The following is a 26,402-nucleotide window of genomic DNA, read 5'->3' as shown; positions in this document are numbered from 1 at the left end:
CTTTTGTACAGATGTATATCGTAAATTTGTTCCTGAATTTTCACAAATATATATGCATAAATAAATATGGTACGTTGTTGAAATCGACGTTTTCTCACAAAAAAAAAACACATTTGTTCACACACGTTAGCGCAAAAAAGAAAAGAAACCAATGCAAGCAAGCAACATGTTTGCTCATACAAGCTTGCGTAAAGAAGATCTTGACTCTCAAAGTCAACGCAAGGAGCATGTTTATTCTCACAAGTCAATTCAGATAACGTATATGGTCACACAAGTCTCTTTGTTCGTCATAATTAAATACAAACAACGTGTTTGCTTACACAAGTGAACACAAACAACGTCTTTGCTCCCACAAGTCAACACAAACAACGTCTTTGCTCCCACAAGTAAACTCAAACAACGTGTTTGCTCACACAAGTGAACACAAACAACGTGTTTGCTCACACAAGTGAATACAAACAACGTCTTTGCTCACACAAGTAAACACAAACAACGTCTTTGCTCACACAAGTCAACACAAACAACGTATTTGCTCACACAAGTCAACACAAACAACGTCTTTGCTCACACAAGTCAACACAAACAACGTCTTTGCTCACACAAGTCAACACAAACAACGTCTTTGCTCTCACAAGTCAACACACTCAACACAAACAACGTCTTTGCTCACACAAGTCAACACAAACAACGTCTTTGCTCACACAAGTCAACACAAACAACGTATTTGCTCACACAAGTAAACACAAACAACGTATTTGCTCACACAAGTAAACACAAACAACGTCTTTGCTCACACAAGTCAACACAAACAACATCTTTGCTCACACAAGTCAACACAAACAACGTCTTTGCTCACACAAGTCAACACAAACAACGTATTTGCTCACACAAGTCAACACAAACAACGTCTTTGCTCACACAAGTCAACACAAACAAGATGTTTGCTCACACAAAAGCACACAGAAACTTCCGTCGAATTGGAACTTACCTTCTGAACCCTTCTAGTGAATTCATTTGTGTTTATGCATGCTTATGTACTACATGAAGCTAGAAATCTCCGAGATGCTGACGTTTGAAAAAAAATATTTCCTGCCTAATCTCCATTCCTGCGAATATGCTAATTTAATGACTTTAAAACCAGTCTAATTTTCCGTCTCCCATTCAGCTAAGAGTCCGAGCTCCAAATTGCTGATTCCAAACGTGAAGAAAAGTCTTCCCATTCGACACAGGAGATCTCGACGACTAATTTACCCGAAGCTGAAAAAAGAAAGCTCCAAAGGAAAAAGAAAAATCTTTGAATTCCATCTTAGCTTCTGCCTCATATTAAGCCAGATTTAAAAGCGACACGCGGTTGGATGTTAGAGTATGAAAAAAGGGAGGGACGAAGAGGCAGTAACTCCAATCAGTGAATATCTCTTCTCAGGCTACACGGATTCCCTGAATATTAATACCAAGGGTGAGGTATTGCGCCGCTAAAGCGAGCTAATAGTCCTTTTAATTATGTATGCGACGGCGGGAGTGTAATTTGAAGAGTTCCGCTAATGAAATAGCACAACCAGCTCTGGGCACGGACTGTTACGCTGGGTGGCGGCTGTTTCAGGGGTAAACTTTGTTCCGAATGAGACAAGGAACAGGCACCTGAGCTGCAGAGTTGCCAACTCAGGACGAAAACACCGTTCGCATGTTTTCGACCTGCCTTAAGTTGTTCATCTTGGAACTTTATTCACCACCCTGGATGTTATGAATCTTGGAACTTCAATTTCGAGCCTTGCAGCAGTATTGCCATAATCTAAAGCCTGTTCGGCAAAATAATAAACTTCAAGATTCTATTTCTGTCCTTTCTGTCCAGGGAGGATCACATGAGCCGCTGAAGCAATCGGCTTTGTCCAGTTGCCGTGGTGAGGCGAAATTCTCGAGGTATTCTGTGTTGCCAAATTCTTCTTTTCAAGTCGTTTTCGAAACATGCGGCACCCCCAACAGGGTCAGCACGGCGAAGCCTAATGTTTGCCGGCACGTAGCAAGCGACTGGGTCTCCGATTCACTGCATCTCCCTGAAATACGAGCGACGAGTGCATGTTGAGAGTAAAGGATGTCGTGTACGACTGGACAAAAATCAGGCATGTATCAACACCGCTTTCCCACCCTTGAAACTCCCACAACTGGAGGCGGAAAGTCTGGGTTTGCTATAAAGTTTATTCTTTTGGCGGTCGGGCTTTAAGGGCAAACTATCATTGCAAGGGACAGAATTTTCTTCTTTCACCCAATATTTCCCTTCGTCTAAAAACTGTCATAATAATAGCTCATGTTAGTGTATACAGCGTGTAACAAAAGTCCCTGAACACTTTAAAAAATTTATTGTAACCAAACGAGTAGCTTTACAAATTAACGAAGTACATAATTTCAAAGAGTAAAGTTGTAAGTTTTCTCTCATTGCAGGTGTTACGTGTAGTTCCATATATCGTCGCTAGGTGGTGTCATAATCAAGATGGCGCTTTCAGCGGCCGGTCTTCGTCTTTAGGATATAACGTTTGCACTGTAGTCTGTACGGTTTCATGTTTAATTTTTTACGCAAAACACGCCATAGTCATTCTTAACATTTCCAACTCACGTGAAGCTCTGCGTATAGATTTTCTCGGACTCCTTGTGAAGGCTTCTCTCACTCGCTCAATGTCATTTTCACTCACACCTGGTCGACTATTTCTCTTCTTGACACACAAACACCCAGTTTCAACAAACTTTACATGCCAATTGCAGATTGCCTTCCTGGTTGGTGCTGCTTTCCCGTACTTCATCCTAAATTTTCGTTGGACATCCGTTGCACTCTTTGTTTTGTCAAATTCTAGCACGAAGAAAGCCTTCTCAGCTCCAGAAAGCGCCATCTTGATTATGACACCACCTAGCGACGATATATGGAACTACACGTAATACCTGCAAAGAGAAAAAAACTTACAACTTTACTCTTTGAAATGAAAAGTGTTCCCGGACTTTTGTTACACGCTGTATATAGAAAATGTTAAATAAATCAATCATAAAAATGCTTATAAATCGGGCCGTGTGTCCAAGGTTCAAACCCTCGTCAAACATGAATGCGCAATTGTCTTTGTTCCATCGCCCATTTCACAAGTTCATTATTCATCTTCAGTAGCAACTATTAGGAAGGGAACAGGGAGCGTATTTACAAACCCTTATAGTGCTGCAGAACCTCCATCGATATGTGGCTTCTGATTGGCTGTCATTCCGAAAGTTCATTATCTAGTGTTCCTTCACGCTAAATGATGTTAGGGAAAACGCTAGAGGGCGGGGTTCAAATTAACAGTGTAGATTTTAGAGATTTATCCTTAGAATCAATGATCTCATTCTTGTATGGATGATTTTTAGGACGTTTTTAAAATTAATGTTTGATAGCCAGAAAAGCAAAATTCTTCTCGATGCGATTCTCCTATTTAAAATCCTGGTACTATTATCGTATGAGGGAAACACCTACGAATCATAGAGTAGAGGCGGCGAATATGGAATGGTCGGCAAAAGTGGAATACCATGATATTTACAACTACATACGTCTACCATCTATCGGGGTAGTTTGGAACCATCAGACGGTATGTACAGATGGCAGCACTGAAGCAACCCCCGTCATCCACTGTGAATGTATGCTGACATAGCACATAAAGCTGTTTTGGAGGGAGCTGACTTTTTTTCGTTACCGTCGTTTTGTACACACGAAGCAAACACAAGGTAAGATTTCTGCAAGTGTTCTATGTGACATTGTTCACCAATGTCGTAGCTAAATAAGCATTGTCAATTAGGTGTCCTGGAAGTTTCCGTTATTATCTAATTTAAGATTAAAAAAGAAAAGTAGTTAGCGGGTAATGTGGAATAGGTGGGGGTGGTTAATGTGGGATACTATTCCACATTACCCTACCTTTTTCAGGCCTTGAAACAATTTGTTAAAATCACATTTTTATAGTTTTATGACTTCCTACATGCAGTTATAAGGTACAGCTAAATGGCAGAGAATGTTTATCATGTTGTGGGGGGTTCAAGACACCCTCAAAATTTCTGCAACTTGTTAATGAGAACATTTTTGGCAAATATTCCCTCGACATTGATCTTATTATGCGGCAGCCATTCCTTCTTCAGCCCTTATTACTGTTCTTATTACGAAATTAGATTTTCCTAAACCCTTGCAGAAAAAAATTGAAATTGTGCCCATGTTAAGATAGAATAATTACTGTAAATGTATTATGACAAAAAATCCTATATTTAATCTGCATATTTAATGCTCAAAATGGTCTCTTTATATTTTGCAGATTCACAGACCCTCCCAGAATGCCGAAAGCAGGAGTACAGCAAAAGTGGAACCCAGAGAAAATGACGCAGGCAGTGCCAGCAGTCAGGCAAAAAGAAATGGGATTTCTGCGTGCCAGCAAAACATATGATGTTCCATGGACCACATTATTTAGATTAGTTAGAGAACATTCTGACAAATCTGCAGATGACGCTGCAAGAATACGTGTAGGTCGAAAGCCAATCCTCTCTCCAGCCATGGAAAATGATCTTGTCAGTTATGTCCTAGAAATGGAATCTCGTTACTACGGACTCACAAAACGTGACATTTGTTCAGTTGCTTATCAATTAGCTGTTAGAAATAATGTGAAGCACCCATTCTCTGTGGTAAGAGAATGTGCTTGTAAAGACTGGTTTAGATTGTTTATGCAAGACATAAAGATGTAGTGACTCTTCGAAATCCCACTGGAACCTCATTTGCGAGAGTAAATGTCTTCAGTAGCGAAAACGTGGCTAAATTTTTCAACAACTTGGAAGATGCCTACAAGAAGTTCAATTTTTCCCCTGACCGTGTGTATAACGTAGATGAAAGTGGACTTACTGTGGTGCAAACCAAACAGGACAAAATCATTGCATTAAAGGGGAAAAGACAGGTGAGTACTCTGAAATCCGCTGAGCGAGGATCACTAATAACTGTAGTAACATGTTTGAGTGCGGGTGGTTCATTTGTCCCTCCCATGTTATTTTTTCCAAGGAAAAATGAAAATGTTCAACTGATGAAATATGCACCTCCAGGTTCCATCGCAGCGTACCATCCCTCAGGCTGGATTCAACTCTCAATATTCACTAACTGGTTTCGTCACTTCATCAGTAAAGTGAAGCCAAGCAAAGATGACCCAGTACTCCTCATACTTGATGGCCACTACAGCCACATCAGGAATATTGAGGTTATTGACCTAGCTCGGGAAGAATCTGTTGTTATAATTTCTTTGCCACCACACTCGACACATAAGCTACAACCTCTTGATAGAACATTCTTGGGCCCTCTGAAGAGATATCACAACGAGGAGTTAAGATTGTTTCTCCGTAACCATGGGAGCAGAGCAACTCATTTTGACGTAGGAGAACTCTTTTCCAGAGCTTACCTACGTGCTCAGTCGGGCGAGATTGCTGTTAATGGATTCAAATGCACAGGGATTCATCCCCTGAATCCAAACGTTTTTAGGGATAGTGATTTCATTGGAGCTACCAACACAGCCAGTAATGACGTCTCTCTACCTCCTGATAGTGTTAATTCACAACCATCCACATCTTCGCCAACTGAAAATCGCACACCGCTTGTACAGGAAACAACTTCACCAAGTGAAAAGTTTACAAATGCTGTACACTCGCCGATCAACTCAACCCAACCATGCAGTAACACCATGGGATATATCTCCAGTTCCAACTACAAGTAATGCACAATCCAAGAGGGAAACCGAACCACTTCGTCAACTGTACTCACAGGAACACCTGATAAACATTCTCTACAACACTCTCTTCATGAATCAGAAAAGAAGAAGTCAAAGAAAAGCAACTCGTGCAAGAGATGTATCTTCAAAGAATGAAATCAGTGTGAAGATGAAATGGCAAAATCCAGAACGCAGCGTGGCAAGAAGCAGGAAGACATTTGCAAGTACAACAAGTGAATCGACCATTGAAAGTGATGGAATCACCTGTGATCATTGTAGTGTGATTGGTGAAAGTGTAGGTCCGAGGAACCCAGACACTGAGTGCTTGTTCTGTGGAGAGAATTGGTCGACTGATGTCCCAGGCAGTAAGTGGATCCAGTGTTTATTGTGTGAATTGTGGGCCCATGAGCTCTCTGGTGCATCAGAGGGAGATATGTTTATTTTCGATTTTTACAAGTAAATTTGTAGTTTTTCATTTAACTGTATAACGAATGACGAATGAACAGAAATGAACAGAACAATAAGGCTAAGTGTCAAAGTTGTGTAATCTCTAATTATGAGGGTAATGTGGAATACTGTATTCAACATTACCCCCCACTTTCATTTTGTTGACATTTCGCACTTTATTCACTAATGTTCTTTTCTTCAAAAGCACATTAATTATTTCAAATATTTTGAGTGTTTTTTTTAAAAGGGAATGTGTATTGAATTTTTTTGTTGAATTTTCATATCAAAATGTGCACAAATAAAGTAATTATAGTTCAAAACAAAAACGGTATTCCACATTTGCCGCCTCTACTCTATATTTCGGACTTCTTTACATTGCTAACGTGTTGCGGAACATTTCTTAAGGTGAAATAATGCATTTCTAACTAAGATAATGTCTATTTCTTCTATTTACGAGTACTTACTGTTACTTGTTGTTTCGAAACTGTAACACATTATGGCCGTGATAGCGTACTGGTTTAGGGGGCGTTCTGAGAGTGTTTTGTCGATTTATGCAGTGTTGCAACCTCGTTCACCGGAAAATATCTGCTTTCGTGTCCGGATTTGAAATTATGCTAATACGTCGCAAACCATTGACGTTAGCCTCACAAACCATTCACGTTAGCCCCAAAAACTATTCACGTTAGCCCCAAAAACCATTCACGTTAGCCCCAAAAACCATTCATGTTAGCCCCAAAAATCATTTTCCGTAAGGTTAGGTTAGGTTAAGTTAGGTTAGGCAAGCATAGTTTAAAAAAAAAATTAAAAATACTCGACACGTGGTTCTAGTGAAAACACGGCGAGGCTGAAACACTGGCTACGGGGTTGCATCATCTTAACACACGGAACATTGCACTCTCATGCAGAAAGCAAATGGCGGGAGCAGAAACAGCGTGTCGGACAGAGATTTTCGCAGAAAACAACACGCATTCACATTAAAATGGATCAAATCTGTATTCAGGAACTTCCACAACGCTAAAGAAAATTATTTCCGTAAGTACTTTCTCCCGTAAATTTGAAGGAATCCGTTTCCCTCATACGATAATGTTACCAAAATCCCATCAGTGCAGTGTAACTACTTATGATCTTTCAGAATATGCACACTTAACCTATATTGCAAAAAACAATATGCTGACGAAGGCAGAAATTTATTTTATTATAAAACATAAACTAAACATAACGTTTCGTTTCAACCTTCTAGCAAGGTCTTCTTCAGACTATGTGCCAAGTACAAATGTAACATACATATTGTACATAGTGTGAAGAAGACCTTGGTAGAAGGTTGAAACGAAACGTTACGTTTAGTTTATGTTTTATAATAAAATAAATTCTTGCCTTGGTCAGCATATTGAGTTTTTCATATCATGGAAACAAGGCTTAATGGTGTTGTAGCCAATATTGAACTTGCTGCAAAAATACCACAATGAAGTCAGTGGCATATATGATGAAGTGGTTTGCACGCAGAAATGACATTTTTTAATTATATGAAATTTCTCCTACAATCCAGTAATCTCTTCACAAGCCCTTTCAGAGATATTAAACATTAATATACTTTTATGGCTTTGATTTTTATCACCAGAAAACGATTTAATAGCAGCTTGTTTACAGTTTTTCGTAAAAAAATATATTTCTTCACATAATATCGACAATCTAATTACAAAATTTATTACAAATTAATAACAAATCTGATTTTTTCATTCTCTTCTTGTAAATAAACGAACAAGGAACGATGGACATGGAACATCCGGTGCGCACAGCCAATAAGAAAGCGTTATATCTCTCTGGTTCTGCAGCACTCAAGGGTTTGTAAATACGCTAACGGGGAACAGCTACCTCCCCACTTTTTGCCCCCGCACTATGAGCTCTCGTTGTCTACCAAGAAAAAATAAACTGTCCTTGCTCCCCCAGTTTTAGCATCCATTCGCCGCCACTGTCCACTCTCATCGCTGCTTCTAACTGAAGATGTAGATAACAAACATAACGCTGTAACATAAATAAAATAGAAATACACAAATAGCCAATGACGTGGAAATAGGATGTGACGTCAAAAAATGATGAATATGAAACTGGCACTTGGAAATATGTGTGTCTAATATCTTCAAGCGTCCCTTAAATTTTGTTATTTTCCATCGAGCTTCTTAAAATTGTCTGAATTTTCCTGCAAAAGGGAAATGTCCCTTGATATGGCAACACTGCCTTACCGATCCTTAAGCATGGGGGTATTCGGACAGTGTTGCCAACTGACATTATGCAAAATGCGCCACCTTATCCCAGTTTTCTTTCATAACTTTTTAACTCCTGGTAAGAAGTGTGAGAAACGTGTGACATCATACATGCAAATCATCCTGTTTCTCGTATTGGTCTGAATTCCACGTCTACACAAGCTCTTCCAAAAAGTCCCACTAAATTCCACAGCGCCCCCTGACGTCGAAAAGAACGGCCCGGAAAGCTACGAGGAACGAATTAAACTTCTCCGAAGAGAAAGAAGAAAAGAAATATGGTTCTCCTTCCCGTCTCGTATAACCGACGCACACACACGCACGTCTTCAGAAATTGCGAAGTCAGCTACATTAGGGCCACGGAAGCATAATGCAGAAATGTCGGGGAGGGAAGGGGGAGGGGGGAGGAGACTAGAGCACACATCCTCCATACATATTTGAAATCCCCCGCCCCATATATCAAATATCCACTTTTGGAAGCGAGAGAAAACGTATTTTCAAGTTTCCAATGTGATCCTAGAACGCGACGAGGTTTAAGTCAAGTTGTAGACGTTGCGTAAATGGCATCACGCACGCACACACACACAATCATGCACACATAACCGGGCAGGCCACTTAATCAGCACTTGAAAATATGTCTTCTAGACCAACAAATATTTTCTGTTCAAAATTGTAAAGTGTTAAAGTCTTACACTCAAAAATCTACACGAAAAACAATCAAATTAAGGTTTTCAGTTGACTTGTATACGCAAACACATTGGTAATAGTGGCACACATTTTAATATAAATTGAAAATCTGGAAGGAGTTTAAGCGTAGCTAAATGGTTAGAGGCGTTATAAAAAAAGCTCATTTACTTCTGAAATGCAATTCACAAAGAAATTTTCACTCGTTTGGACGAAATAAGTTTCCTGATTTCTTTTTCGCGCTAGAGAACATATTTTAAAGCATTGTTGTTACACATGAACACCAGTTGTAGCAAATCAAGGTGTTTACAAACATGTGGCAAAATCCACATTCGTGACAATTACAGCAATGGCACTTAAAATTTTCCACGACTCTCGTAGTCGTAGGCTGATTTCCATCCTCCTCTTTTCATTGATTTTGTGATCATGGGCTAATTTCCCTGACTTTTCCATGACTTTTGTAGTTATACGTTAATTTCCATAACTTTTCCATGACTCTCGTAGTCATAGGCTGATTTCCATCCTCCCCATCTCAGTGACTTCGTGGTCATGGGCTAATTTCCCTGACTTTTCAACGGCTTTTGTAGTTATACGTTAATTTCCATAACTTTTTCATGGCTCTCGTAGTCATAGGCTGATTTCCATTCTCCCCGTCTCAGTCACTTCGTGGTCATGGGCTAATTTCCCTGACTTTGCCATGGCTTTTGTAGTTATACGTTAATTTCCATAACTTTTTCATGACTGTCGTAGTCATAGGCTGATTTCCATTCTCCCCGTCTCAGTGACTTCGTGGTCATGCGCTAATTTCCCTGACTTTTCCATGGCTTTGGTAGTTATACGTTAATTTCCATAACTTTTTCATGACTGTCGTAGTCATAGGCTGATTTCCATTCTCCCCATCTCAGTCACTTCGTGGTCATGGACTAATTTCCCTGACTTTTCCATGGCTTTTGTAGTTATACGTTAATTTCTATAACTTTTCCATGACTCTCGTAGTCATAGGCTGATTTCCATCCTCCCCGTCTCAGTGACTTCGTGGTCATGGGCTAATTTCCCTGACTTTTCCATGGCTTTTGTAGTTATATGTTAATTTCCATAACTTTTCCATGACTCTCGTAGTCATAGGTTGATTTCCATCCTCCCCTTCTCAGTTACTTCGTGGTCTTAGGCTAATTTCCCTGACATTTCCATGGCTATTGTAGTCATGCATTAATTTCCCTAACTTTTCCATGACACTCATAGTCATACGCTGATTTACCTCCCTTTTTGGTGACTTCGTGATCATAGGATAATTTCCCTGACTTTTCCATGGCATTTGTAGTCAGAGGTTAACAACTTCCATGCCATTTCCTCGATTCTTGTAGTTAGAAGCTGATTTTCCCTGACTATCATGGTCAAAGAATATCACCCCGAAGGCGTGACTCGAACCCGGACCCTCGGCGTCATAACTCGATAGACTAATCTCTTTGGCAAGGGCTAAAGCGCTGGAAGTAGCTTCATACAAGCATATTACACCGGCGACCTTTAATGGATCTGTAAACTCTGCTGACACGGAAATCCACAGGAAATCGGCTGAAATAACGCTACGTCAGCCTTATGCAAAAAAACACCGTTAACGACAAAACTGAACTCGTCCAACGGCTTTAACGATCGGAAATTTGAATCTCCCTTAAATAGGTCGCGAGGTTATTTCTCAGCCCTAGTTGTAATCAGAAAGTTATCGAGTGAACAGTTGTTGCCTCCAATTTATTGTCTGATTATAGATTGATACGTAAAGAGTTACAACGGGGAGTGGTACGCCATTTAAGTTTCTTTTCAGGGACCGTGCATGCGCACCAAATCAGCAGAGACGATATTCACATCTAGATCTACAGCTAAACGAACATCCTTTTCTATTACCAGAAACCTTGCCAGACCAGTCAATCCAAGTTACTTGTACAAAGGTGTCCCTCGCATAAGCGAGTGGCTGTAGGCTGGCATAGCCTGAGTTGGATCCCAAAAAAATTAGGGGTTTTTATACGTGATGGAGGCGCCGGGCACCCGGGGAAACCGCACCCAATACGGTTATCTTAGCTTTCTCCAGTGTTGATTTCCTAGACGTTTACATGACCTTCGTAGTCACTGTTTAGTTTACCATACTTCTCTATGACTTTTGCACGACTCTCGTAGTCATGATTTTCCCCCAGGATAGCCAAGTCAGTGTTAGCCTTGGCTAAGATTTCTCAGGTAGTTTCTTCCGTCCTAAAACGGTGTCTACCAAAATAACAAATCCAAAATTCTTAATTATATTATATTTTTTTTTATTTACCTTGACTTGCTTCTCTTAATCTTTATTTACATGGCCCCTACTTAGGTAAAGTTGCAAATTATCAATTTAAAAAAGTAAATATTTTTTTAATGAAAACCCCCATTCGAAAGGTCAGTTAAGATCAAAACTGAAACTGTATTTAACATGAGAATTAGACTTGCTTTCTCTATTAATGCATCCAGGACTACATTTGGCAGACTATCGAGGCTCTGGCAACTGAATTCACAGCCAGTATACACTTATGTGGGGCTCATGTTGTCATTCCTATATATTTGTGATTGTCCCTTAATCTATCTTATCTTACCAGCGTTCATCCTCATCTTCAGAATTAGCCAAAGGAGCAGAAAATTGAAGTAATAGAAACGAAATCATTCAAGAAAAGCGAAGCAAAATTATATCAATCAATCAGTCATTGTAGTAGCAAAAATTCTTGACCACAAGTATAATTTCTTGACTTATTATTGACTTACTAGTTGATTAATTTACTTTTTTCTTGACTTTCATGATTTTCTTGACCTACTTGTTGGTTTCTTTACTTCTTATTGATGACTTTCATGACCTACTTGTTGATTTCTTTACTTCTTCTTGACTTTCCTGACTTTCTTAACCTACCTGCTGATTTCTTTAGATTTTCTTGATCTTCATGACTTACTTGACAAGTGTGGGGCGTTACCCTCACACCACCTATACGCCTTCATGGCGTTGTGCTAAGCACAGGGGAGCACTTTACCTTTTTACCTTCATGACGTTCTTGACCAATTTGTTGATTTCTTTACTTTTGTTGACTTGCATGACTTTCTTCACCTATTTGTTAGTTTCTTTACGTCTTCTTGACTTTCATGACTTCCTTGACCTACTTGTTGATTTCTTTACTCTTTCCTTGACTCTCATGACATTCTTCACCTATTTGTTGGTTTCTTTACTTCTTGACTTTCATGACTTCCTTGACCTACTTGTTGATGTATTTACTTTTTCCTTGACTTGAATGACTTTCTTCACCTATTTGTAAGTTTATTTACGTCTTCTTGACTTTTATGACTTCCTTGACCTACTTCTTGATTTATTTACTTGTTCTTGACTTTCATGACATTCTTCACCTACTTGTTGGTTTCTTTACTTCTTCTTGACTTTCATGACTTTCTTCACCTACTGGTTGGTTTCTTTACTTTTTCCTTGACTTTCTTGACTGGTAGACAACCTGTGAAACACCCTTTCGTAAACAACGCCTTCCAGATCTTCTAAACTCCAAAGATGGAGCAGCCGAGTCTCTTGCTAAACGAAATCAAGACGGTGAAAGCTTCAAAAGAACATCCATCCCTGGAGAAGGAATTAAGATCTCGGCTCCGGAGGGATGTTAAGTGCCCGAGATTCGAACCTGTCGACAACCACATTCATCTCTCGCCTCCGCCACCTTCCATCAACTTCTTCTCCTTCATCTCCCATTGTGATGAAAAACTAAGAACGCTCTGCCCCGCAAAATCTCCCCAGTTAAGACCCTCCCCACTTTGCCCGAGAAGAGCAAACTTTGGGAAGGTGGGTCGTGGGAGGTCGGGAGCAGTGTTGCCGACTTGGCAGTTTCTTAACCAGATCTGGTCACTTTCCCCCCCTCTCCGTCATTGACCCGAAAAATCACTGTAAACACGAATAGCGTGATTGGAATGAGAAACACACATATTTATCGTTGCTTTTCTTCCACTTGTGGCTAATCGCGAAGATGAGGATGAGTGATGATATGATGAAATTGACGAAGGGACACTCATGGCCAAATCTAGATTCGAACAGGGGACGACTGGCGTCCTAGTGACACTACGCCAATGAGGTAGGCTAAACTTTGTTTCCAGTCCGCTTTATGCACAGATAGGCTAATCGGGACTGAATGTAGAGTTTAAGCCATTAAGTGGCACCATCAAAGCCCCTCTCCCAATTCACGTAGAAGGACACATTTTATGTATATTTACATATATAAAGTATTCTTCATGCCGATCTTGCCCGTCCCAAAATAATTAAAGTTGGAGCTACTGGGTTCTATCGTATATCGAACCCGAGACCCCTTGTTTACAGGCCGACGACGTTACCGCTGCTCAGGTTTTTATCCAGAATTTTCCATCTGGGGGTGTAGATTCGTATTTAGGGGGGTGTTAAGTATAAATTGTGTCAAAATAACCATAAATTGGGCCTTTGTTTAAAATTTTAGAGGGGTATTGAGGAAATTTGAGTGGAAGTGTTACGGGGTGTTGGGGTGTGTGGATAAATAGCTGACGCTAGGTCACATGCACACTAGCATAGGCGTAACTTGGCAGAGGCAAGGGGGCACTTGCCCCCTCCTTAAATTTTAAAGTTTGATAAAATTTACAAGTTAGGGAATCTCAGGAGTAAAATAATAAAGAGTAATATTTGTGATTTCACAAACGTTACAGTTATTTAGGAAATAATCCTTGACTTTAATATTATGAGATGGATACCTTTTCGAATATCTTCTTCCTAAGTTAAGTCCTAGGCTTGATTCTGGCCACTCAAAATTAGACCCCAAGTCTGATTCTGCCCCCTCAAAAGCTAGGTCCAAGTTTTATTCTGACCCCTCAAAATTAGGCCCTAAGTTACGCCCATGCACACATGGCGACATCTGTGTGTGTGTTTGTGAGAGAGAGAGAGAGACAGTTTAAAGTATTCTAATCGATCTCTCGTAGGGTGCCCTGAAGTCAGGCCGTAGCCAGGCAGGGGTCAGGGGGGGCTGAGCCCCCCTGGAACTACCGTCAGCCCCCTTGACATTAGGTAAAACTATTTTGTGTAATTTCTTTGCAGTGAAAAGTGAAAATGTAGACAGCAGATGTTATTTTGATCACAACTTTGATGAAGGATAAATTCAGGGAGCATGAACAGCAGCTATTACATTTGTTCATCTTATTTATAAAAAGAAGTCTTAAGTAGCGGCAAGTACGGTATGCGCCAAAATATACAGTACTGAAACTCGCGCATCTCGAATACGTGGTTGCGTTTGTCGACGGGGCATAGCACCAGCTGCACGTGTTCGCAGTAGTGAAAAGGAAGTTGTGTTGTGGAGTTGTTGTTGGAAATAGGTCTCTCGACGGAGGAGAAAGTATTCATAGTTGAGCATTATTTCCGCTCATACGGAAGCGGTCGTGAAGGTGGACCGAGTTTGAAAAGGGTGACTGGTCTATATGCAACCAAAATGACAATCGTCCACTCCACATGCCCTAACCTAACCTAACCTTAGGTTTACTGAAAGTTATGCAACCCAAAAGGGACGATTGTTATTTGGGTTGCATATAGACCAGTCACTATATTGTAACATGTCTTATACTTTTGTTCATCTTTTCATTTCAGTACTGTATATTTTGGCGCAAACTGTATTTAGGAGATTTCTCTTCTCTAGACTTCAGAAAGTTCCTTCACATGGGAGCTTCTTTATCCGTACCTTCGTTGCCCCTGTTGCAACCTCCCATTTATACAGAAATCTGTGACTTTGATGTCATTATGCAAATTCCCTCCGCATCTGCGTCAAAGGTTAACAGCTCCCAAGTTTTGGGAACGAAGGGGAACTCTATTGTTTCGGCCAGGGAGTGGAATGTACAGTAGACCCTATGATTGAATATTGTCCATCTTTTTCTGCGTAATATAAATATCTGTATCATCAAACGTAGTATGGAGTGTGTGGTAAGGGATGATTTCAGTAGCAGCCACCTTCAAGTGATATTTTAAATGATATAGAAAAATGTACTATTTGTGTGATATTTCTAAACTTTATGCAACTTAATGACCCCCCCCCCACACACACACACCTAATTTACCTTCATTTAACATTGTTAAACTTTTGAAAAATGGACTTGATATACAAAGCCCTCCCTGAGAACCCGTGAGCCCCCCCTGGAGATCAATTCTGGCTACGGCCTTCCTGAAGTTTCAAAATATCACCATTCCACCAGTGACATTTTTTTTGATATATTAAAACATGGATATTTTAAGTTTGCAACAAATATATGATGTCCAACTGGGAAGGAATAGTGGGGGTTAGATTCGCTTTGTTGTAATTTTGCAACGTTCTTCTGCATCTTTGAAGATGAATGATGATGAGATGAAATGGAGGAAGGGAACATCCACAAGGATTATACTGGGTATGGGGACAGGCACCAGAACCTCGTTAGCCTCCACGGAAGCCGTTTCCAGAGTTGGAAGAAAAAGTTGACTTTCCACAAGGTCGCCCTTTGTGGAAATAGAAGTAAGATAGAAATTGTGACTTTTGACTCAATTTGGGGCTTTCTTGATATCCTGACTTGGCACCACTGGCCGAAAGGGGCCCTCCTTAAGGGGATTTCCCTGGCTCTTGGGAGTGACAGCGTCGGTATGGATCAGGGTGGTGAGAGGAACAGTAGGATATTCCAGAATCTTACGTGTGCTTTATGGAAGCTGGGCAAGAATTGAAAGCTTCCAGACGTCAAGTCTGCAAGAAATATGGCGTTCCTCTCCCGCCCCGATCACCTTTCCATGCTTCTCCAAGTCTCCAAGTTATAAGTACACCTATTACAGTGTTCACTGACGCAGGAATGCAACAGAGCAAATGAAGATGTATTTTGATCTACGTAACGCCTTTAAAGTCAATAAAGAGCTTTTGAACTTTTAAGCGTGTTAGGCCCTTCGAAGTGTGGGAAAATGTTGGGTCAGATCTTGAGTCTTGAAATACTGAAGTTCATTCTTTACACACAGAGATCCAAGTGGTGCATTTTCCATTTTACCGCTTTTACTGTCGTTTTCTCAAATACACATTTAGCCTTAATGCAAGGGTCGTTCAACATTCACCGAGACATTTATGTAAAAAAGTGATAAATAGCTGGGGAAGGATAAAACTGCCAGAGGATTTGCCTTCATCCCAGTAGCGGCTCGTGCCTAAAATAACAGGTGAAGAACTACATTTATAGGCAATGAAAAAACAAATAGTAACAGAAAAACACTTGGAACAGAAAAAAAACTTGAAGCTTTAATTTCATTCCTAACATATTCCTCTAAGTACTTAGAAATGCATGCAATGAGTTCGTGTTTTAATGTCTTAGAGTCACCACTGAACACGGTGTTTTATTTTCTTGTAATGGTTTTGTATTTCTAACGAACTTCTCGATATTAATAACGAAACAAGTTCCTTGAAATTCCTACGATTAAGCGTCGTGACCCCTGAACGCAAGTTCTTGTTTACATAAATACAGCGTTCCGTCAACTATTAATTGTAGGAAAAGCCTATTTAATCGTACATTTTCATTGAACCGTACATTTAAAAGCCTACTATTTTCTTGAAGGGCATCTTCTATGGTATTCCTGTTGTTTTTTTTTTCAAAAAAATGAATTGTAACTTACACTTAAAATGTTCCACCGAATCATTGTGCTTATGCAGAGAACGCGTTATATTGACAAAATCGTTATACCCTTCTTTATTCCACACATTGTATTTGTTGCTAAACAGTAAACAAGGCCAGCAGAACAACAATTGCAAATATCGACAACTACACAACCAAGGTAAGACGACAAACCAGGAACTTTTAAATTTAATGTTGTACGATTTCCCTGCCTTTTTCTCTCGCTTAACTGATATTTGAAGTATGTCAGTGGGCCGCCCACAATTTAAAACGTCTTTTTTGTCTTCATCAGTCCATCTGGAAAATAGTGTCTGTAACAAATTACACACTAAGTCATTTACTGGGTTCATTGTACAAACCACAGGTCAACACATGAATACAACACACGATAGGAAACACGAAACACACACGCAGAACAAGATCTCGCGAGAACGCAACGATTTTGCCACAACCACTGGGTGCAATGTTTTCTGTCGACGAGAGAACTGCTGCACCTGGAAGGCGACACCCGTTCAAGGCCAACGCTAGATGACGTCACCGTTGCCATGACAACCGGCTAAAGTCTTCCGCAACCTGGCGGCGTCTGCCCTTGGTTTCTTTATGCTACGACGAACTCTTCAAGTGCGTAGCGCCGAGCGGCGTTATATTTGAGTATTATTGTTTGCGTTATGCTGGGAAACAGTTTAATTTAACAAACAAATGAAAAATGTCAATATTAATATGAAAATTAGGTGAAAACATCTGCACTTGTTGCCCTTGGACAGCCGCCACTGCTTCCTTCTTGAGTTCGTCCCGATGTATCTGCAAATGTCATTCTTCATCATGACAATGCACGGCCCCACATGGTCAATTTGGCAGCAACAACTCTCTGAAAGGGTATTGGTCCATGTTCTTACACTCCGGACGTAGCACTCAGTGACTATCAGATTTGTTTGATTCGCTTATGGGAGGGAAGAAATTGAAGACACTGAGAAAATGTGTCCTGCGGCGGCAACTCAGCAATCAACTTCCTTCTACGCCAAAGGACTCAGGGAACTGACACAATTATGGCAGTGGTGCCTGGATGCTCAGGGGGATTCCGTTGAAAAACTCACGTACGAGGTGTAGCTAGAAAAAAAACGGATTGATGTTGCTGTCGACAAACGGCAAGCGCGTCAAGGATAATCGGTGCATGGGTGCATAACGTGATATCTTGCCTATCGGCTCTGTGATTGCCCAAAGTGCGCGGCGCTCAGTTCTTCTGTAGTTTGTGGACGAAGTGAACCGTCTGAAGTTTCTTATCAAACACGGAAAATCCGCCACAGAAACTTATGGAACTGTACAGAGATGTGTGTTTATCACGCACTCAAGTATTTGAGTGGTTTCAAAGGTTTAGAGAGGGACGAGAAGTGATTGCGAACGACAAGCGTCCTGGACGGTCTTGCACGTCAAAAACTGAATCAAACATTGCAAATGTCGGTGAATTGATTCGAATTGTATACCCGAAGGTCAAACTGTCAACCAACAATATTCATTACGATGCTGACGATCCTTCGTGGGCGAGTAAGAAGACGACGACCTGATTTGTGTAAATGGAAGTCATGGATTCTTCATCAGGACAATGTATCTGCCCCCACGGCATTGTCAGTCAAGGCTTTATTGGCCAAGTATGGGATCCCAGTGTTAGAACATCCACCCTATTCGCCAGATCTCGCTCCGTGCTATTTTTTTATTCCCAAAGGTCAAATCAGCACTGAAATGAACCAGATTTAATTCCGTAGAATGTGTGAAAACAAAAGCGACGGTGGTCATGAACATGGTTTCGGAAAATGATTTCCAGCACTGTCTCCAGCAATGGAAGATTCGTATGGAGCGGTGTATCGATAGTGCAGGGGAGTACTTTGAAGGGGATAATGTTCATATTGTCCAAAATAACCAATAAAAGATTTTGTAGCAACAGTCCGGCTTTTTCTAGCCACACCTCGTAGCTTGGTGCTTGTAAAACTTCCAATTTTTTTCCTACAAATAAAAATCCCGCTCAACCTTGAACAATCCATGAGGATTTGCTCATTGAATATTATGCAAACTATTAATACAGGCTTCTAAACCAGAAAATAAGTAAATTATTTAGAGAACTTAGAGAATTGTTTATGTACGAGACTGATCGTTCTTCATCGCACCCTTCTGACCACTGAGTTTCCTCCCCCGGGGAGGGCAAGGGAGCCGAAGCGAATGGCTATTTAAAAACACGCGGCCTACGGTGTATTTCACCGCTGCAAACAGCGTTGGCGGGAGAAAACTGCTTGTTCCTTCCTGTTTCCTGTGCCGCGCTTGTCAGTGACAGTGTTGCAACATGACGGGAAATTTCCCTTGTTGAAGGGAAATCAGGTCCAATTTTCAGTGAATAGGGAAATTTTATAAAAAAATATCGAAATTGTCAAAACACTTGAAGTTGTCTTACTTCTTTGTTTGTTTCGCCTGCGGTATTTTATTTCTATTATATCTAAATCATCTACACAGGGATCTGTATAATAAATATAGGAAGGCTTACCATACTGTCCCGGCTTTTTATTGCTGTCCGGGGTAATGTCCGGGACTGTAAAATGTTTGGGGTTTTGAGAATCTGAACATGAAAAATAGCTACCGGTATTGAATATTCACGACCAGAATGTATGACCGGCAAGGATCGATCGATTATAAGGATCGATTATACCTTTTGTTTCTTCGAGATATCGACTTCCGAGCGTTTCCGTTTCCGTGAGCGTCTTGTAGTCTTGCGAGCGTGAGAAGTAACTCGTCTACACGTTTATATCACCTCTTCCTTTATGTGCAAGAGAAAATACTCCATTACAGAGTGTACATTGCACACGTTCACTGTCTTTGTCGTCACACAGTTTCAAGAATTCCTGCTGCAGGTTAACGTTAAATACACACTTTCCACACTTTTTTGCCCATTGCCAAATACATAGCCCATGTATGAAAACCAGTTCAACATAGGAGTGCTATTAAAGCTACCGCTTCAGCAAACATAAGAGATTTTTTTAAAGCCAAAGGTGGGAATAACAGTGATCTGGAGCGTGCTGATAAAGAAGCTACATTTTCATACCACACTGCTAGACACGAACTCAGTTTCAACACATCAGACTGCACTTCTAAACTGGTTAAAAAGTTATATGACCCACAATTTCATTTATTTTCGATAATGTGTTGCCTTCTTTAGAAAACATTAATTATGTTACAGTATCCATGGATAGTTTAAACAAGTAAAACTTGTTCCAATTGTTGTAAGATATTTCAGCATAGGAGGGAATTCAAGTTAAACTTTTACATTTCGATGAAGTGTCAGGTGAAACTGCTCAAATTTTGACTCACTATCATTTGCAGTGTGTGAGAAAATACAAACTTGAAGAAAAGTTGGTTTGTTATACTGCTGAAATATAACTGCTCCAGTTGAGAGAGTATTTTCAATTATGGGGAATATTTGGTCTGCAGAAAGAGGTAGACTTCTAGTATCCACTGTTAAACATCTGGTGAATGTTAAAATTAATTCAGAACTTTCATGTTGTGAATTTTATGATTTTATTAAAACAAACAAGCCATTTCTGAAAAAAGTCATGTCTCGTGAAAAATACAACTCACTGAGTCAACTAACAGATAATGCTACCTAGAACAGAGAGGTTTCCTAAGCACCAGAAAATGTATTATTCAATTAAACATTTGAAAATTAAGTGATTGATTTTCGAAAATAATGTTAATATTTTTTTGTACAATTTGTAGTTTAATGTTCCAATAAAATCTTAAGGCTTTTAAGTAATTTCAATTTTGTAAAAAAAAACTGAAATTCAGCAGGAACGAGTTGATCGCGAATATGTCCTGGCTTGGAACCAAAAAAATATGGTAAGCCTAAATATAGGTCTATAGAATAAATAAGAATTGTTGCAGTAATCCAGATCAAATTTTCAGGATACGCCAAAGAGATTCTAATAACAAGTCAAGACAAATTAGATTTATACTTCGAAATGTTTATTCTATTAATTTTTGTTATTTTTATGTCACATCTCCATCTGTAGGCTAATTTAGGTAATGAGGATTCATGATTAGAAGTGACACCAAGACCCATACTAGGACTCGAACCTGGAATCTACAGTGTTAATATCGTGTGTCAGTGGCGTATACTGAGTCCAAGAACTGGGTTACCTTACTAAGTCACGTGGTCCTAGGCTATGAATAGAAATAAATTTACCAACCCCTAAGATATCAGGTTGCCAACTCGTAGGAAATTAGGTTGCCAACTCGTAGGAAATCAGGTTGCCAACTCGTAGGAAATCAGGTTGCCAACTCATAGGAAATCAGGTTGCCAACTCGTAGGGAATCAGGTTGCCAACTCATAGGAAATCAGGTTGCCAACTCGTAGGAAATCAGGTTGCCAACTCGTAGGAAATCAGGTTGCCAACTCGTAGGAAATTAGGTTGCCAACTCGTAGGAAATCAGGTTGCCAACTCGTAGGAAATCAGGTTGCCAACTCGTAGGGAATCAGGTTGCCAAATCATAGGAAATCAGGTTGCCAACTCGTAGGAAATCAGGTTGCCAACTCGTAGGGAATCAGCCCGACCCTGTGGCCGAGTGGTTAGCACATCGCGATGCGACGCCAAGGGTCCCGGGTTCGAATCCCGGTCGGGCTTGGTTGTTTGTGAATGTCCATTCATCAATTTCATCATTCATCCCCATCTTCGCAAATTAGCCAAGAGGCACAAAACGCGAAGTAAAATAAACTAAATCAAATCAAAAAAATCAAATCGTAGGAAATCAGGTTGCCAACTCGTAGGAAATTAGGTTGTCAACTCGTAGGAAATCAGGTTGTCAACTCGTAGGAAATCAGGTTACCAACTCGTAGGAAATCAGGTTGCCAACTCGTAGGAAATCAGGTTGCCAACTCGTAGGAAATCAGGTTGCCAACTCGTAGGAAATCAGGTTGCCAACTCGTAGGGAATCAGCCCGACCCTGTGGCCGAGTGGTTAGCACATCGCGCTGCGACGCCAAGGGTCCCGGGTTCGAATCCCGGTCGGGCTTGGTTGTTTGTGAATGTCCATTCATCAATTTCATCATTTCATCACTCATCCCCATCTTCGCAAATTAGCCAAGAGGCACAAAACGCGAAGTAAAATAAACTAAATCAAATCAAAAAAATCAAATCGTAGGGAATCAGGTTGCCAACTCGTAGGAAATTAGGTTGCCAACTCGTAGGAAATCAGGTTGTCAACTCGTAGGAAATCAGGTTACCAACTCGTGGGAAATCAGGTTGCCAACTCGTAGGAAATCAGGTTGCCAACTCGTAGGAAATCAGGTTGCCAACTCGTAGGGAATCAGGTTGCCAACTCATAGGAAATCAGGTTGCCAACTCGTAGGAAATCAGGTTGCCAACTCGTAGGGAATCAGCCCGACCCTGTGGCCGAGTGGTTAGCACATCGCGCTGCGACGCCAAGGGTCCCGGGTTCGAATCCCGGTCGGGCTTGGTTGTTTGTGAATGTCCATTCATCAATTTCATCATTTCATCACTCATCCCCATCTTCGCAAATTAGCCAAGAGGCACAAAACGCGAAGTAAAATAAACTAAATCAAATCAAAAAAAATCAAATCGTAGGGAATCAGGTTGCCAACTCGTAGGAAATAAGGTTGCCAACTCATAAAATTAGGTTGCCAACTTGTAGGAAATCAGGTTGCCAACTCATAGGAAATCAGATTGCCAACTCCACCATCATCATCTCACTGATATGAATAATATAATTTACATTTTCTGATCTATTTTTCTCCTGTATTTTATTCTCTAGACTTCAGGCTTCGCAGATAGCCTAACTAGCCTAGAATATACGCTCCTGTCGTGTATAGAGTATTCAACAAAGATGCTAAAAAGAAAATCTATATGACGTACTTGTAAATTCTACTTTAGCTATTTTGCAGCCTATTTGTTATACGTTTACAAGACTTGCGATGGTGGTTTCATTGATTGATTGATTTGGTTTATTTTACTCCGCTTTTCTGCCACTGTTGGCTAATCGTAATGATCAGTGTTGATATGATGAAATTGGTGTAGGGACACTCACACAGAACACCCAGGCCAGGGTTTGAACCGGGACTCTTGGCGTCGTAGCGCGTTGTGCTAACCACTTCGCCACGGACATACACAGAAGAAGGAAGAAAAGTGGCAGGGGAGAAGAGAAAGAAAATGAGAGGTGGTTTGGAATAAGGAGTATGGGGAAGAACACAGAAAAGATATGCAAAGTGATTAGGAAAGCGGGCATTAAAACTTACAGGAAGGGAGAGCGAAGCATCTTAAAAATAGCGAAGAAAGCAAACAAGAAAAAGGAAAACAGAGAAGAGGAAAAGGAAGGGGTTATCTACGAAGTGAAGTGTAAAGAATGTCAGAGTGTCTACATAGAAGAAATGAAAAAGAGGCTGAAAGACAGGTTGAAACAACATAGGGATGATGTACGACTGAATAGAGAGAGAAATGCGATATTTAAACACACGAGAGAAAAGGGAAGGAGACCAAGGAAATAGTGAAGAAAGGTGAAGAAGACACAATGAACTGGCATGGTGGACTGAAAATAAGCAAAGAATGGAAGAAGGTGTTAGAAAGAGAGGAAAGGACAAGAGCGAAAGAGGAGAGAAGAAGGAAGAGGAATGAAGAAAGAAAGGAAAAAGGGAGTGAGATAAAGAGTCCAACCACTTTCCAGATGAAAGGAAATGTTTAGGTAAATCGCCTGCCAAGCGAAAGTACAGTTGACAAGGGAAGGCCACCTGCTGGAATGTTCCAGAAACAAGTTTCTAATAATCTTGTGTCTGGAGGGGAGTGATTTTTGTGTATATATATTCCTGTTTAGTACCTTTGTACAGAGTCTGAAGAAGACCTTGCTAGAAGGTTGAAACGTAACGTTTAGTTTATGTTCTAAAATAAAATATATGTCTGCCTTGGTCAGCATATTGAGTTCTTCATACGTAACAGAAGTAGCAAATCACATGAAGCATTTTCAAACATGTGTGTACTGTTAAAGTTAATCCTTTTTGAGAATGATTCGTTCTTCAGGAAACCCACACTAGGCAAGCCCCGGCGCCTGGTGAACCGTCTCTTGAGAATGAGGGAGGGAGATAACTTCTATCCTTCTCCCCAAAGATAGGTACTAGCTACGTTGGATAGTTTCACAAACTAACAAAAACTCTGTATTACTAAGTAGCTTTATGTTATGGAATCCACCACTTAATTTTTATTCCTATATACTTTAAAGAGGTATAAGGTTTAAGTGGTGGATTCCATAACCTATTAGTAATACAGGATTTTTGTTAGTTTATGAAACAGTCCAACGTAGCTAGTACCTGTCTTAGATAAGTTATCTCCCTCTCAATCTAAGATATAATGGTATAAAAGAAACAACTTCAACAATAACTTTTAGCGATTTCTTTTATTTCCACAAACTCCAAATTCCACAGAAGAACTCCATCCCCGAAGTTCAGAAAACTTAAAGATCAAAAAACCTTTTTTAAAGTTGAATATCTGAATTTCACATTCATGGAATCAAGTGCGCATGTGAGAATCATGATTAATAAAGAGAAGAGAGCAGGGACGGCGACAGGGGTGGGCACGGGTGGGCAAGCGCCCACCCAAAAATTCCTGTGCCCACCCGATTGCCCACCCAATCAAATTCAAGAATTACATATACTTGGAGATAGCTATATGAATGATTCGATAAATAAGTATATTCTGGTGTTCATAACATATATTTTACTTGTGAATAGTATCTATTCTAGAAATGTTCACATATTATCAACTCATAAAAAGCCAATTTTATCATTAGAAAGTGAAAGAGCTACTGAAACAAAAACTGTGATCATATGAATACTTCCATGATTAAAAGCAGTTAGTAGGCTTAGGAAGCTCAAAATTATGCAGGGTATGATCAAGATTAGATCAGAATTTAGGTTGAACTTGAGGACTGCAGCTCCGGGCCTCCACATACGGCCTGGGTTTGGTTAAAATAATCTCCAAATAAACAAATAAGATCATCATCTTAGCCTTACTTCCTCCGGCAACACAATACATTATTTCAACTTTTTAATTATTATTAGAATAATTTAATCAAGAAGACTTAAATGGACAGGCGATGTGACACGAATGGCAGAGGAAAGAATAGTCTACAGGAATCCAGTAGGAAGGCCAAGACGGGGATGGAGGGATAACGTTGAGATGGACCTAAAAGAAATCGGCAAGAATGGGAAAGATTGGATTGGTCTTGCCTCCAATAGGGACAGATGGAAGACTTGTGTTGCTGCAGCCATTAGGGTTTAAGTATGCTAGAGAGTATAATATAGTTTTAATTAGCTCTGCATTGAAATTCCAGAAGTGTCCCTTTTTTATTTCATTACAATTTTTATATACCTGTTATCTTCAAATATCAATATGGTATGCGAAATATCAACTTTATATTCATTCTACTAATAAGAAGAAATCACAATAATCATTACAATACTGAAGTGAATAAATTTTTATAAACCAGTTATGTATAGAAAAAGCTACAGAATTATTCAGTTACTAATGAGTGTCTTATCCAATTTAGAAATCCTCGTCCCACACATAAATTTTGCTACATTAATCAACCGAAAATATCAACAGAATCTGTAGATGCAGTCGAAGTAAAAAAAAAAAAAGTTATGTCACGAAGTATCCAGAAGACGATTTCGATAGTTTGTTTTTAAGACAACGTTTATGCTCAGATACGCTAATCGGGACTAAACCTACAGTTAAACTTTGTAGTCCGAACCCGTGTGCATTGTGCTTCCACCAGAGGAGGGAGGAGTCGAACACAGGACCTCTTCATTATAATGTGACAGCGTTATGTCATTGGGGAAAAATGTACAGAAAGAACTTGCACCAAACGTGGCATTTTATCACCACAGAAGATGCGTCCATTTTAAGAGGGTGATTGCCTGAGACAAATATTTGAGACTTTCGGAAAACAACATCATTGTTCACGGAATTAGCTGCCTTGATCTACTAATGAACACTGTGCAATTGAAACTACCATCTCAACTTTCTAAGAGCTATGGACTAATGAAACTCCATTTTTGGAACAGTAAGTTGTGGTTGATTTGTTTCATTTTAAGTAATTTTTCTGCTAATTTTGATAATGACGACGATAAGGTTCAATGGTCATAAGATGAAAGTAACGAAGGGGCGAAAACAAACACACGCTGACACTCAAAATACAAACCCTCATAAATTATTACTTTGATAGTGGTTCCAAACGCCAGGGACTCGTTGCCCTGAAAGAATAAAGTTTCCAGGGTATGCTGCAAAAGGGTAGAGGTTGACATTCTAGTGTGTTCGAAATGGTCACGCCATAAAACCCAAGTCATCTATGAAAAATAGATGAATTATTACTGGTAAGGCGATCAACTTCGATGAATTCCTTGTATCCTAAATAATTTTGTTACCTCAAAAAATAACTTCATGTAACCATACGTGTATTGCTTGCTTCTCCCGCATTAGTAACATGAGAGTTCAGAAAACCAATAGCAACTTAGCCAGTAGCGTACGCAGGATTTCATCAAGGGTGGGGGGTGTTATTTCGAAAAC

The 26,402-nt window shown here is 40.0% G+C and overlaps 1 protein-coding gene across 1 annotated transcript in view; it reads right to left on the bottom strand.

Moving 5' to 3' along the window:
• Positions 1-26,402, bottom strand: part of Neto (Neuropilin and tolloid-like) — a 621,542-nt gene that overhangs the window by 238,069 nt on the left and 357,071 nt on the right. The window lies entirely within an intron of this gene.

This window comes from Lepisma saccharinum, chromosome 27 (genome assembly GCF_977018435.1).
Source record: "Lepisma saccharinum chromosome 27, izLepSacc3.1, whole genome shotgun sequence".
In the NCBI taxonomy this organism is placed as follows: Eukaryota; Metazoa; Arthropoda; class Insecta; order Zygentoma; family Lepismatidae; genus Lepisma; species Lepisma saccharinum.
The sequence above is the reverse complement of the archived record's forward strand: the minus strand, read 5'-3'. Positions and strand labels throughout refer to the sequence as shown.